General features: G+C 43.3%; 2 protein-coding genes across 2 annotated transcripts in view; one reads left to right on the top strand and one right to left on the bottom strand.

Annotated features, from left to right (window-relative positions):
* Window positions 1–15,123, top strand: part of ZYX (zyxin) — a 32,413-nt gene that overhangs the window by 4,888 nt on the left and 12,402 nt on the right. The gene's annotated exons all lie outside the window — the stretch shown is intronic.
* The window catches only part of FAM131B (family with sequence similarity 131 member B), a 60,953-nt gene that overhangs the window by 45,119 nt on the left and 711 nt on the right, over window positions 1–15,123 (bottom strand). Inside the window, exon 2 of the mRNA XM_090149357.1 lies at window positions 764–806. The gene's annotated coding sequence lies outside the window, so the exon portion shown is untranslated. The remainder of the gene's footprint in view (window positions 1–763; window positions 807–15,123) is intronic.

Raw genomic sequence — 15,123 nt, 5'->3', positions numbered from 1 at the left:
TCTCATTGGCAACCATGTCTATCCACCTATGAAAAGACTGAAAAACAACTGTTCATTTTGCTTTCCTTCTTTGATCTTTCTTTTTTTTTTTTTTTTAAATCCTTATTTATAATTCCATAGCATGACCAATTTATATCACAGAAAGATACAGACAAACTTCATACACTGCTTCTTGCAAGATGTGTCTTCAGCTGTGGAAAATAAGCAGAGGCCTACTAACTTTGTAAGTAGGAGATGTTTACAAAAAATAATGTTTGTATCGGTTCTATAGAGGCAGGAATCACCCTCAAGGGACTGTTGCTCCAATACGCTTCTCTGCTGGCCTTCTGCCACTGGCAGTATGGATTCCTCAGTAAATGCTTCTTCTGGCAGAGATCTCTGTAATTGCTTCACAGAAGTAATGGAGTAGCTACCACAAGAGTTAATTCTACATCAAGCTGTATTAGCTACTGATAGGATTTTTGAGAGGACTAAAAAGGAAATGAGATAACAAAATGACTCATACCATTCTTTCTTGCTTGGAGATCCTTCCTTCAGTGCAGGAGACAAAAGCTTTCTGTGAGATTCAAAGAATGAAAAAGGAAGTACCAGTCTGGTTCAGCTTCTGAAAGGGTGTAGGATATTTGACATACATAAATGGAAGGCTGGGTCCTTTCAAGCTGGAAAAATATTTGAGGCTATGTGCATGAACTGAAGACAATAGGTGGAGGTATTGACATAGGATATATTTGCATTACTTATTGCAAAATAAACTCATGCTTACCTACATGCACCTCCAAGCAAATGTGATCTTGTTCTGCCCATACCTAAAAGCCATAAAAAAATTATCAGTTCAATAGAATTAATCAGTCCACCCTCTCAATAGAGTATTTATCAAAAATTCCTCTTAGTGCTCAATGGTATTTTCTCCTACGTTGCTGAAGAAAAGTAATGGTGGCACCAAAAGATTATTTTTCCCCTTCTGCATAGCGAGTTCTCAAAATGGTCTATGCTGTCAAAGTAGAGACACAAACTTTGGATATCCTAGAATAATCTATAGGAAACTGAACAGTGATTGAGTGTCCCAGGAAGGACAATGAGGAAAAGAGAAAGAAAAAAAAAAAAGAGGAGAAAAAAAAGAAAGAAAGAAATGGCAATTCAACATTTGGTGAATCTGTTGTAGTGAAAGTGGACAGGGTGATCAGCATCAGGTAGCTAGTATCAAGAAGCAAGGTCTGGGGAAGTAGTTTTGTGTGCAGTAAGAAAAGGGACGCTGGCAGTGACATGACTTGAGATGTGTAACAGTGTGCTAATGCTTTTGATGCAGTATGAGTCTTATTTAACTTTTTAAAAAACATTTACTTCATTCTCTACTGAATGTCTCATTGCCAAACAGTGAAACATACAGCAGCTACTTCTCATAAATGTCAATTGAATCTGTACTAGTGGTGTTGCTCAAACTGCATTTTTAAAAATAAACTGCAAGCAGTAAATGTGCTTTTTAAATTCCCAGTGTTATGTAAAAAGGCATGGTATTTTTAGCTTTACAAAATATCAGTTGTCATCTTCTCACTCTGTCCCTGTGGTATATTAGAGATGGGGAACTAGGAGCTTTCAGAAAGTGAAGGTATTAGCTCTTCACAAGGAAGGGATTTTCTGCAATACTGTTATGCAAATCTTAATAAAAACATACAGCAAAGTCACAACAAAGAAGGTACTTCTTATTTTAAAAGCCAGTATTTCTGTCCTTACTACCAAATTGTTATGTCTGGAATAACAATAGCATAATGTATCCAGAAGCAAAATATCAACCCCGAACTGTTCACTCATGCTGACAGAATGGCCCTCACTTTCAAAAAATGATCCAGAAAATAGTCTCTGACATGTAACACTGAGCACACAGCTGCTATGAGTAAGCACTGGCACATCAACACTGACTAAAACTGGTTTTGGAATCAAGTCAGGCCTACTGCTGTTTTTAGGAGATCAGAATAAATCTACCTGCTTTACTATGCTGTACTCCGTATGAGATCTAAAAGGATCTAGAATGATTGCCTCTGTGCTCATTTGGGGTGACCTTTCGTTTCCTGTCTGTGTTTCAAGACTTCTGAGGTCTAATATTCTCACCTGCTGGCAAGCTCCTTAATAAAGCACACATGGACCTTGCTTCAAATTCTTGCAAGAATTTGAGGAACAGGATCTTTGCAGCTATAGAAGAGTCCAGTGAAAACATTTGCTGATACTATCTGATGCTTCCAGTAGGGAAGAATCCCCTACCAGAAGCAGACCAGGAAAGGACAGCATCTTTACCACCTCACCTTAAAGTATATGGACTCATATGTATCAGCACTGGGCAAAGACCCTGTGATTTCCATAGACAGAAAAGTGCAGGAAAGACAATAGCCACCATTCTGGGCAGTATTGCGTCCAACTGATAACCCTTCCACTTCTCATAAATATCAAGGAGTGCTGCATTAGAACAGTGTGATCTTAGCCAGTGCTAAAGAAGGCTTCCTTTAACATTGCTGTGTCTTTATGCTGGCAGACAATATTGCGCTATTTTTTCTTAATCCTCGTTGATTCTGTGGCTGATCAGCAGCTGCAATTAGGTAGCGTTGCTATGAATCACTTACGTTTTAATGCTTATAAGTACTTTCTGTGGTGGCTTGTCATTATCCAGCATCTTTAATTTTCAGTCAATTCTGTCCTGAGCATGCTTTAAGATAACTAAGTAGTTTTAAACAAGACACCTATTGATTCAATACATGTTTTTTATTCACAGTATTGTACTGTGATCAGCCATCACGATGTTTCAAAAAGCTCACATTTTCTCACATTTTTAAATTTCGTAGGCCCATCCTTGTACAGTAAGGCTCTGGAACAAAAAAAGTGCAGTTGATGCAGAAGTATTTCTTTTGCTTTTTGTGGGATGTTAGCTTTTCACTGTTCCCACAGAATGTTGCTCTTCCTTTTAATCTCCCCAAAGGTGCAGTTGGTTTCAATACGCAGTAAGAGCATTTATCATACTTTCATGTTTACTACTACTTCTTCATTTTACTATCAGTGGGATAAAAGAGTTGAAACAATTGTACATGAGAAAAGTTATGGTCTCTTTGTTTCTCCAATAAGTTACTGATACGTTTAGGAAAGTGGAATTCTTAAGACATTGGGCAACAAGTATGTAACTTGAAGCTTCACCCCTTGGTTGGTAGTGAATGGATTTGGAGAAAAGCGATTTTTGAGTAAAGAGCAGACACAAATGGAGGCTCTAGGGCTCTAGTAAAGATCAGTAAAAGAACAAAGCAGAGAGGATGCAGCATAATGTCTTTTCATCAGCATATGCTGAAAGACTAAATGAATTCTGAGACCAAGAGAATTGTTCTAGCTTCAGAACCAAGTCAGGAACCTAAAAATACATAACATGAAAGAGTAAAAAAGCATCTATGTTTTATTGTACCTCTAACCTTGACTGCAAGCTAAACTCATCAATTTAAATTTAGGCTTTTGGCACACAAGATCTGATATCTGTCTGCAATGATATCATGTTTGAGAAGCTACGGGCAATGAAAAGCATCAACTAGACCAAAACTTTGTCCATGCTTTCCAAAGCATTATCCCTCTCAGTACTGATTAGTACACTGTACCCTTATCTGTTCTCTTAGTCAAGAAGACTAATTTGCGGTGTGAAGTTTCACCCCTATGGAATGCCTCCTTTTGAAATTTATGAAGGGATGGATATAGTATTTTTAATATATGTTAAAATTTGTATCTCCATAGAGATTTCCTCTTTCTTGAATCAGAAAAAAAAAAACATTTTGGAGAAAGTATGCTATTCTGGTGTGTTCTGCTTTGCCCCCCGAAGTGGACAACCATAGCTGAGAGAGCTCCATCCCTTTCAAGGTCTTATGTTTGACAATACTGTGGCTATGTCATCACACACTGCCTGCAATTGTTTGGATATTGTATGTGGCTTTTGCACTGTTTTACATTTACTGCACCCTTGTACAAATCCATAACCTTTGCTGTACTACTTCATAAATCTCTTTTCAATATAAGCATATAATTTCTTTTATCAAATCTCATTTTTGTTTTATGTTATTAAACTAGAGGTGTAATGACTACCTTGGCGGGACACAGCCTTGGTGAGCATGGACATCAAGTGCAAACAAACAGGAAACAAAAGGATTATTGCTAGTAGGATCAAGAAGTTTCTTTGAATGAGGTTGAATACTATGTATCAAGATGTTGGGAAGAAAGACCATGTTTCCCTGGGTGGGAGGCCCAGGACAAGCAACTGACTGGGAGGAATAAATGCATAAATATCACTTTTATTTCTTTTGGCAGCAGTAAGTCCAATGCTGTCTCTGGAACATCAGTCACACTGCAAAAAGTGGTTTGATAGTGGTTTCCTCATAATCTGAAGCACTTAGCAGCCTGATGAGATTCTACTGGCTCAATTTCACAAGCATATTTCACTACATGCTGCTCCCAACTTTTAGCCATCACTGCTGAAGACATGACCTAGCACTCAAGAACACCAGGAAAGAAGTATATTTCCATACGAAGCTTGAACACTGATGGTCTCCATGTAGATTTCGACTGGCCAAACACATTACCTAAAGCTGTTTACATGGAACTGAAGTATTTTGGGTAAAGATAAAGGTTCCAAGCAGCTTGTTTCATAAGCCATGGATGCAAAGAGTCACGAGGTTTGACAAGGATGTAGGACACGCTCATCTTTTTTACCTTAATGAAGGTAAATGGAGAATGCCTTAACTGAAGGAAATATGTCTCCAGAAATGTACATCCACCACTGACTTCATTAACACTGCCCCTCAAGCCCTTGTCCTATGTATTTACCACTATCTGGTGACAGATAGGGATAGTTTTGTTAGTAGAGGAAAAACCTTCCACATTGGTGTAAAATGGGTAGTCAACCAATCCAGAAAATAGGCTATGCCTCTATTATCCCAGCACACCTTTGGAGAACTGCATGTGCAAATTGTCAATGACTTAGTAATCATAGAATCATAGAATAGCCTGGGTTGAAAAGGACCACAGTGATCACCTAGTTTCAACCCCCCTGCTATGTGCAGGGTCACCAACCACCAGACCAGGCTGCTCAAAGCCACATTCAGCCTGGCTTTGAATGCCTCCAGGAATGGGGCATCCACAACATCCTTGGGCAACCTGTTCCAGTGTGTCACCACCCTCTGTGTGAAAAACTTCCTCCTAATGTCTAACCTGAACCTCCCCTGTCTCAGTTTAAAACCATTCTTCCTTGTCTTATCCTATGACTATCCACCCTCATAAACAGCCATTCCCCCTCCTGTTTATATGCTCCCTTCAAGTACTGGAAGGCCACAGTGAGGTCTCCCAGAGCCTTCTCTTCTTCAAGAACAAGCCCAGTTTCCTCAACCTTTCCTCACAGCAGAGGTGCTCCAGCCCTCTGGTCATCTCAGTGGCCCTCCTCTGGATTTGTTTCAAGAGCTCCATGTCTTTCTTGTGCTGAAGGCCCCAGGCCTGGACGCAGTACTGCAGATGGGGCCTCACAAAAGCTGAGTAGAGGGAGACAATCATCTCCCTCTCCCTGCTGGCCACCCCTTTTTTAATGCCCAGAACACAGTTGGCCTTCTGGGCTGCAGCGCACACTGCTTGCTCATGTCCAGCTTCTCCTCCACCAGGACCCCCAAGTCCTTCTCTGCAGGGCTGCTTTCAGAGAAATCTTCCCCCAGTTTGTATAAACACCTGGGATTGCCTGACCCAACTGCAGCACCCTGTAATTGGCCTTATTGAACCTCATTAGGTTTTCATGGGCTCACTTCTCCAGCCTGTCCAGGTCTCTCTGGATGGCTTCCCTTCCTTCCAGTGTATTGACTGCACTGCTCAGCTTGCTGTCATCTGCAAACTTGCTGAGGGTGCACTCGATGCCATCATCTATGCCACTGATTAAGATGTTGAAGAGCGATAGTCCCAAAACCAACCCCTGAGGGAAACTACTTGTGATCGGCCTCCACCCAGATCACAACCCTTTGGCTTCATCTAGCTAGCCAATTCCTACTCCATCCAACAGTCCATCCTTCAAATCCATACCACTCCATTTTAGAGAGAAGGATGTGGTGAGGGACCATGTCAAAGGCTTTGCAGAAGTCCAGATAGATGACATCCTTCGTCCTTTCCCTGTCCACCAATGCTGTCACTCCATCATAGTAGGCCACCAGATTGGTCAGGCAAGATCTCCCCTTGATGAAGCCATGCTGGCTGTCTCGGTTCACTTCTTTGTCTTGTATGTGCCTTAACATAGCTCCTAGGAGGATCTGCTCCATGATCTTCCCAGGCACAGAGGGTGAGAAGGTCTTGGACTTGTTCCACTGTTACAGTGGGATGGAATTCACTCTCCACACTTCAGCTAGATGTTCAGGGTCCTGGCAGGCATGGCAAGTCTGACCACCCGTGAAGACTGAAGCAAAGCACTCACTGAGTACCTCAGCTTTTTCTATGTCTGAGGAAGCCAGCTACCCATTACCCTTCATCAGAGGGGGAACACTCTTCTTTGCCTGTCTCCTCCTGCCTATGTACCTGTAGAAACCCTTCTTGTTATCTATCACATCCCTTACCAGGTTCAGCTCCATCTGTGCCTTGGCTTTCCTAATCCTATCTCTACGCATACGGACAACAGCCCTGTATTCCTCCCAGGCTACACAATTCTGCTTCCACTTCCAGTACATTTCCCTCTTTTCCCTCAGTTTAAGCTGCAGGTCCTTGCTCAGCCGTGTCAGTCACTTGCCTCCCCTGCTTGACTTCTTCTGCTGGAGGATGGAGAGCCGTTGCACTCAGAGGGGTGTCCTTAGAAGAGCTGTAGCTCTGTTCTGTACCCATGCCCTTAAGGACAGTTTCCCAGGGGATCCCACTTAGCAGTTCTTTGAGCAGCTGGATTTTTGCTCTCCTGAAGCTCAAAGTCCTGACTCTGCTTTTTGCCAGGCCTGCAATTGTCCAGATCACAAACTCCATTGGGGCATGGTCACTCTAGCCCAGGCTGCCTCCAATCTTAACCTCTCCAATGCTCTCCTCCTCATTGGTGAGCACCACGTCCAGTAAGGCTTCACCTTGGGTCAGTCCATCTAATACCTGGACTAGGAATTTATCCCCAACAGACTCCAGGAATCTCCTGGATTGTCTGCCACCGCCGTGCCACTATCCCAGCAGATATCTGGGTGGTTGAAATCCCCCATCAGGACAAGAGCCCGCGAGCATGACACCTCCTGCAGCTGAAGCAAGAAGGCCTCATCAACAGGCTCCCCCTGATCAGGTGGCCTGTAGCAGACCCCAATCACTAGATGCCCTTTACTGGACTGATCCTTAATTTTAACCCACAAGCTCTTGATCTGATTGTGGCTGTTTCTAAAGACACAGGTCTTCCGTACCTATCCACTTCCTAACATAGAGGGCAACTCCGCCAACCCTCCTACCCTGTCTATCCCTTCTGGAAAGCCTGTAGCTCTCAGAGTATTCCACTTGTGGGATTAATCCCACCATGTTTCCATGATAGCAATTAGGTCATACTTTCCCAGTTGCACCATGGTTTCTAATTCCTCCTGTTTATTTCTCATGCTGCATGCATTGGTACAGAAGCATTTCAGCTTGGCTATTGGCCTTGTTGCCTTCTCGGAAGAGTCCTCCCTAATACCTTCAGAACAAGTCTGGGGTTTTTCTCTACCACCTCCCAAGGTGACATTGTTCCCACGCTCTTCTCTATCACCCAGTACACCCTCTTCCGCTGCCATATCTAGTTTAAAGCCCATCTAACCAGCCCAGCCAGCTTGCTGCCTAGAATGTTTGTAGTCAGTCGCCTCCCATCTGCTGTCAGAATTCCCCCTTTATCAAGGCTGCATCCCAAGCCATAGTACCCAAAGCCCTAAGCACAACACCATTTGCAAAAACATTGATTCAGCATGTCTGCCCTCCTCCTTTTGTACGATTCCCAGTCACCAACTGAGAGGACAGAGGAGAACGCTACCTGTGCTCCCGATCCCTTCAGCAGTCTTCCCAGTGCCCTCAAGTCCCTTTTGATCACCCAAGAACTTCTTTTGCCTACCTCTTCATTTCCAGTGTGGAAAACTAGTAAAGGATAATAAATAACTGGAGGGCTTGACCAGGTGAGTGCTGTTCCTAGCAACATTTCTCACCCAGGCTCCAGGCAGGCAACACACCTCTCTGTGTGATGGGTCTGAGTGGCATATCTGGCCCTCGGTTCCCCTCATAAGGGTGTCCCCAGTGACGGCAGCCCTTCTTTTTTTTCCTAATTGATGTTGTAGTGATACGAGGAGCAGTCTGACTAGCCCTGGACAAATTCTCCTGCGTGGACAGACCTTCAGCCACATCAGCATCCCCCTGTCCCTCCAACTCCAGAGCCTCATACCTGTTATATAAGGGCACCTGGGAAGGTGGGACAGGTTGAGAGGCATTCCACTCGCTGCCCCAAAAAGGGACTTGTTTCCATCCCTCACTGCCTCTGCGGTGACCCCCTCCCATCTGACTGTGAGAGGATAGATGATCCCCTACTGTCTGAAGAGCATCTCCCCCATGCCCTTCCTGCAGGGATGGAAGAGTGTGATTCCACCCATCAGTCTCCTTCCCACAATCCCAGATGCTTCTCAGCCTTTCTACTTCCTCCTTTAGCTCCACCACCAGGCTGAGCAGATCATCCACCTGCTCACACCGCACAAGGTGGTATCCCTGCTGCCCTCCTGTAGCAGTCACAGTGCCAAGCATTCTGAGATCTGAACTGCTGCATGGACATACATGCTTTCAAGTCTCCACGTTCCTTTTAGCAGCAGCTCCCCACCGTGTAGAGACCATGGTTGCATGTCAGTGTCCCAAGAGAGCAACGACCTGTTAAGTGACCCATTAAGCCTCCTCCTATACTGCAAGGTGCCCTGCTCTGCCCTGCCTGTGTGAACTCCTATAATAGGCTAAACTTTTTGAGAACCTCTTCAGTATTTTGAACAACAGTTACGGCTACTGATCTCTCAACATCACTTTGTCTACCTACTAAAGTGCTGGCAATGGTGGCCTGTTACTGCTGATATCCTATTCCCCACAGTCAGTGGCTCTCATGTAGTGCTTGACCAACTTGTTAGGTAAAGAATGAACTTAGCACACCTCTTAAGTAACACCTGTCACACCTTTACATTTTCAACTTACTGAAAATCATAGCTTTAAGGTCAGCTACCTCCAATAAATTACCACTTCCCACAGACTCCCAGCTGCTACTAGACAAACAGTGGCACTATTGCAAGGCCCTGCTAATTATCCTGGCAACCCCAGGAAATAGTCAAAGAGTTTTGTCTGGCTTGTAATCATCCTGTTATTTATACTGACAGTAAATTAACTACCCAACATGCTGCTAACAAGTACTAGCTCCATACCTCTTGCTTTTGGAAAGCAAGGTCTTAAGGAGGCTGCACCACATCAAAGCTGTACACAGATTGTGTTTTACTGTGCAGTTTGTAGTCAGCATTTGGCTTATTTGTTTCTGGAAGCAGACTATTGGACTATATGCCTACACTGTCTATTTTATTTATCACTTTATCACTACAGTCTGTATGTACTAGTTTGGTGAAAACCAGACTCCAATCTGGTTTGAAACGATTACTTATTTTTGTGAGGCTCAAAAGAGAGAGTAGTTTGCTTCAGTATCCACTTCCTACAGATAATAAAGGTATGGACTATATCAGACTTCATTCTTCATGACCAGAACAACACATCTTTGTGGTCATGCCACAAAAAGACAAAGCTAGCAGTCTCCAAAGGCCACTCTGTTTACTTGGCTCCTTCAGTTCTTAAGTGCGAAAATAATGGCACTCGGGTAGAGACGGTGACCAGGATCCTGTTTCATGATAATATTACTGAGACTGTAATAGATAGACTGTAAGAGACAGCACCTCTGTCCCTGGAGCACTGAGCTGCACCAGCTACTGTGGGAAAGCCACCACAAAACTTCTACTGTATGACATATGAGGTTCAGTATGAACTAAGGGAACTGAAGATCTGGTTTTGCCTCGTATTTTTGCTATGCCTACAAGACTACACAAAGTAGTAATGTAACAAAGAAAGGAGACTTCCACAGCAATTAGGATGGAAAGAGGCTTGTTCCACACACAGGAAGAGTAGGCTCTTTAATTAGCAGAGTGACACATCTGTTTCTTTGACAGTTAGTTCTGACAAGCACTATTTGCACAAAACAACTGAATAATCTCAACTTTTCTTGCTGGTGGCAAGTAGTAGGGCATCAGGCTGTGGAAACTGCAAGGGTATAGCTGCTTTCCAAAGCAGAACAGATTTTGGCAGACATCCACATCTAGCCACATCCATGGGCATGTCCTTTTTACTCATCTGTGTTTCAGATGCATCCCGCTATGTTCTCTAGGCCTTGGCTGACTGGTTGGGGTTTTCCAGAGTCACAGAACAGCTCGTCCTCCACTTAAGGTAAGAGATACTCACTGAGCTAGCCTGTTTGCTCCTCAGGAGCCAGGTCCTGCTGCAGTGAGCAGATGTGGGAGAGCAGTGTGAGAGAGAGGACATGTGCCTGTGAACAAGCTCCAGGAGCCATGGCAATGCTGCCCTGTCAAGAAAGGGAGAGTCAGATATTCATCAGGAAAACTTGGAGTGAGGTGACACGGAAACAGAAGCAAGGCTGATAATATCTGGGAGCTGAACCTGTGCCATATTTCTGTTCAGGAAAGACCTGCCAGCCTTGTTAGAAATGTTGTTTCTCCTCAAAATAGACCCCAGGTCTCTGCTCCCCTGGCCACTAAGATGGCCTGTGACACATTGTTATGCCCATGGTCATACCACAGAGATGCCTCACTCCCTCTTTCTTGTATACATCTGCATTGCCTCACTAAGGCGTTTCCTGCCAGAGCAAGAGGATTTTGTTGTTCTTTACAAATTATACTTTCTAATGCTTTAATCAGGGACATTAATTTTTTTGTGTGTGTGATTAGAATGGCTTTTTGAAGTATGTACATACGTGTGTATAATGCAATATTTTTATAAATTAACTTGAAGATGTAAAAATAATCACAGCATGGCTGAAGCTGGCAGGGCCCCCTGGGTCCATCTGGCCCAAGTCCTGCTCCAGCAGGAACACCCACAGCAGGGTGCCCAGGTCCACGTTCAGATGCCTTCTGGAGATCTCCAAGGAGGAGACCCCACAGCCTCTCTGGGCAACCTGTGCCAATGTTCCATCATCTGCACAGCACAGAAGTGCTTCCTGGCATTCCGAGAGAATCTCCTGTGTCCCAGTATGTGCACACTGCCTCATGCCTTGCTACAGGACACCACTGAAAAGAGCCTGGCTGTGTCCTGTGGGCACCCTCCCTTCAGGTATTTATATATGTTGGTAGGATCCCCCAGTCCTCCTCTTTTCCAGGCTCCAGGTCTCAGCCTCTCCTCACAGGAGAGATGCTCCAGGCCCTTAATCATCTTGGTGGCCTACACTGGACTGTTTCTAGTCAATCCATATTTGTCTTATCCTGAGGAGCCCAAAAATATATTCAGCACTCCAGATGCAGTCTAACCATCACCGAGTACAGGGGACAGCTCGCCTCCTTGACCCACTGGTAATATTTTGTTTAATGCAGCCAAGTACTATTAGCCTTTTTAGCAGGAAGGCACACTATTGGCTTATGTTCACTTGGTTTCTATCCAGACTCCCTCCCAGGTCTTTTTCTGCAAAAGGGTGCCCCCAGAAAGTACTGGTGCTATGCGTTGTTTCTCCACAGGTGCAGGACTCAGCACTTCTTGTTGTTGAATTTCATGAGATTCTTGTCAACCCATTTCTCCAGCCTGTCCTTCTGGACGGCAGTGTGGTGTTCTGGTGAAACCAGCCACTCCCCTCAGTTTCATGTGACTTTACTGCAGGTGCATGATGATCATCCAAATTAATGAAGATGTTCAATAGGACTAGATCCTGTACTGACCCCTGTGGTACTCTGAAAATTACTGGTATCCAACTAGACTTTGTGCCTCTGACCACTGCCCCCTACACCCAGCCATTCAGCCAGTTTTCAAATCCATTTCACTGTCTGCTCATCCATCCCAAATATCAAAATGTTTTCTATGAGGATCTTATGGGGGCAGTGTCAATTACACTTGTCAGAGATCACTGAAGTTCTCCATTGCTGTTGAATGAGCCCCTTCAAAGAAGACAGACAGTCTGCTTTGCATAGCAGACTTGGTTTTAAAGGGAAAAATCAGAGATGCACTATCTATCTTTCCTGGGCAGTTTGTTGTTTAGGGACTTCTCCAAAAGAATTCATGACCTTTGCAAATAACTTTGCAAATTCCTGACTGCATGCCAGTTTCACAGATGCAGGAGGATGATTAGGCTTATAAAGATCTCTGTATTTAACACTTTGGCACCCAGCTGCCAACATGCATCCCAGAAGAAGAATGAGGCACTCCAACTTGAAACTACTTTTCGATCAGGACAGTGAGGCCTGGCAACTGCCCCTCCCCTTCCTGCAGATTGAGGCAGCCTGCTTCAGCAAGACAGTGATATCTATATGGTTGTAGTAGTTTACCTGATCCAACGCCACGGCAGATGTCAGCCTTCGTCAGATCTAAGCATTTACATGGAGAACTGTCATGCACTGCACAGGAGGGAGTGAGTCAGGAGCATGCTAAGAGCCTATGCTGTGAGAGCACAGTGGATCCCCCAAGAGCTCTTACCAAGATGCATTTCATGCACCATGCAAGGAGCCAGCCTGCTGCAGGTGGCCCTGCCCTAGACAGTGTGGACCTAACATCGTCTGAACTTCTTGGCCTGGGGACAAAATTGGACCCATTATTTATTCTCAATTTTTCTATTCCCACAGACAGCATTTAAATAAGAAAGTGTATACAAGTTAAGCTGATGAGTAGCACCTTAGAATAAATTAAAAAAAAAAAAAGTAATTAGACTAAACAGAAGCTACATGATTAAAGAAGTAACAGAGATGAAAGACAGGTATGAGTCAGGACTTCTGGTTACAAAAACATGGACTTTTAAGGAGCACTCATAATGGCTGACTAATTCATGCCAAGATAAAACGGCACTACCAGATCTGTTAGTATAGATGAAAATTACACAGATTGAGATATTTTACATTATTAACATAGTTAATGCATTTTGTCCAGCATCCAAATAGCTTTCCTCTGATATTTAGCCTGCTGTTAATTCTGAAATCTGCAGTTACCTGGAACTCTCTTGAATTTAGGTAAGATTTTCTTCCCTAAAGGTTTAATTCCCTATTGGCGATCTTGGAAAGAATCCTTTTTGCATTCAAGAACTTATGTTTTCTTATCTTAATTTTGTTTTTATTTTACAGCCACCTAATCACTGCCAGCATACTCCTAATTTCTGTGCAGTACATGAATTTGTCACATCACTTCTGTATTGCATTTATCTTTACTTACTCACTGTATTTTGCAACTTGATTGCCCATAGGGATTCTTTATGTTTGTCTCCATGAAAACTTAAATCTCTCTGAGGTGTGTTCATTCAACTTCAGGAATTTCTAAGCTTTGTCTTGACAGACAGCATTGGGCCTTGCTTACATTCACAGATCTCAAAGAAGGAGCCAGCCAGAACTGCATAGTCTAAATCCCTCCATCATATGCTTTGTAGTCAGCTGTCATTCCACCCAACATGTGTGGAGCAGTAGCTTTCACACCACAGCACACTCCAAAATACCAGATCGCTATTTCCATGGCATGGGATAGCCAAAGGGATTCAAGAAGAAGACTACTGCTTATTCCAGAAAACACAAGAAGGTCAAGCCCATGTCCTCTGGCACAACAAGCCAAGTATACCTGCTGATCTATATCTTTTCCTAGGCAGCCAAACTCTTATTCAGGAATAATATTCGGCTCCTAGTAAGGGGATTGACTGCTGCTGTGTGCATCTCAAGGTACTAATTTGAGTTTGCAGTGGAAAAATGTCTGCTCCTCCAAGCAAAGAACTGCATGAAGAAAGGTTACTAGCACAAAGAGAATTTTTTTTTTTTAATCCACAAAATCAGATTGAAGTTTTTCTTTAAGTATTCTGATGTACTCTGATTTGAGAACTCTGTCTTTCACATCTCCAACCAACTAAACAATTATCTGTTTCATATCTGTTTCTCCATTGTGAGAAGTGACATAAAACATCTAAGATGGACTCCTTTTTTTTATTTTCATTTTCCTTGAGCTGATGTTTTTAACATCACTAGATTGGTGAGACAATCAAATGTACAAGCATCTGGATTTATGTGGATGTAACCAGAAATGATGAGAGGGTAGAATTTTTTCATATTCTCTCAGCACTTTTTAAATCTCAGTCTGAGACATTCTTTGTTTTCTTTGGAGTCAGGGCTAGCAGTGGGAACAGTAGCATAGTACTCTGAGGTCATGCTGATTGTGTGAGGTGCACTGCAGTGTACCAGAACTTCATTACTTTTTACTTCTGCACTGACATCTTTCCCTGAACAAAAAGGAAAAGGACTGTCAGCACTAGAAAAGCGACAGTGTTAGAAGACCTGGCACAGCACAGATAAACCTTCCTTAAACTACACAATTATTTTGTGCATTAATTACAGTAGTTAATGGGACTGATGACATGCCTAGAAAAGTGGCATTATAATAATATTTAGCACTTATATGAGAATTATATATCCTTAAGCATTTAACAGCTGTAGGCCAGCAGTTCAACAGCTGCAGCTATGGAAGCAGTAAGATGCTACGACAGACATATGAACAGATAGATTGGTATAGGTGGCATTTTCAGTTGTGTTGAACTGCAAAACCTTAGACTGCCATTCTTTTTCCAGCTGCATCATAAAATGCATTACCTCTTTGTGCCAAACCTGCTTATAAAATTAATTTGTTTACACTGGATTTCTTAAGCCTTGTTGAACCTCTCTGTGCAGCTCTCTGACAGGAGTATATTGCAGTAATGTACGCTGGGAATCTAATTGGCATGGCTCATGGCTTGCTCAGCCACCTGCAAGTGAATTACCAGTGCTGGAAGGTACCTTTGTTTGTAGGTGTCTAAGAAGCAGAAAAGCTCCAGATCTTGTGAGCATCACCAAATACAGTAATTCTAATTGGAGGGGCATTAAC

This window comes from Phasianus colchicus, chromosome 1 (assembly GCF_987193195.1).
Source record: "Phasianus colchicus chromosome 1, bPhaCol1.hap1.1, whole genome shotgun sequence".
NCBI classification, from domain to species: Eukaryota; Metazoa; Chordata; class Aves; order Galliformes; family Phasianidae; genus Phasianus; species Phasianus colchicus.
The sequence above is the reverse complement of the archived record's forward strand: the minus strand, read 5'-3'. Positions and strand labels throughout refer to the sequence as shown.